A 548-nucleotide genomic window follows, 5' to 3' on the forward strand; every position below is an offset into this window, starting at 1 on the left:
TAAAAGAAGTAATTTTCTTGCTCCAAGGACATAAAGATATTTTCCAATGTCTTCTAAAAATGTTGAAGTTTTGCTTTCAACCTTTATGTCTTGATTACTGTGTCATTATTTTGCATCTGATATGAGGTAGGGATCTGATTGTGAGGTTTCTGTGTGGATAACTGGATATTCTAAGGACTGTTAGCGTGTGGGCTATTGTCCATCCTTATGACCAGCAAGACCACCAAGGTAAAAGTGATGGATTTGACTACTGGAAGATTTGTTTACTCTTCCCCACCAGAGGACCCCCACAGAGTTCATGGAGGGGTCCACAGGCAGGGAGAAGATATCTGCAACATCTAAAACTAATGATGGATTTTTGGGGAAAAAAAATCAGAACCCAACAGAAAAATAGGCAAGTGCTACAATTGGGTGGTTTGCAGAGGTGGGATCCCAGGTGGGCAATGAATTCAGTAAGAAACACTCCACCACACAAGCATTCGGTAAGTACAAATACGACAATGATAAGGTGCCACTTTATGTTCATTGGACTAGCAAAAATGGGGAAA

This window comes from Propithecus coquereli, unplaced genomic scaffold (genome assembly GCF_000956105.1).
Source record: "Propithecus coquereli isolate 6110/MARCELLA unplaced genomic scaffold, Pcoq_1.0 Scaffold621, whole genome shotgun sequence".
Classification (NCBI taxonomy): domain Eukaryota; kingdom Metazoa; phylum Chordata; class Mammalia; order Primates; family Indriidae; genus Propithecus; species Propithecus coquereli.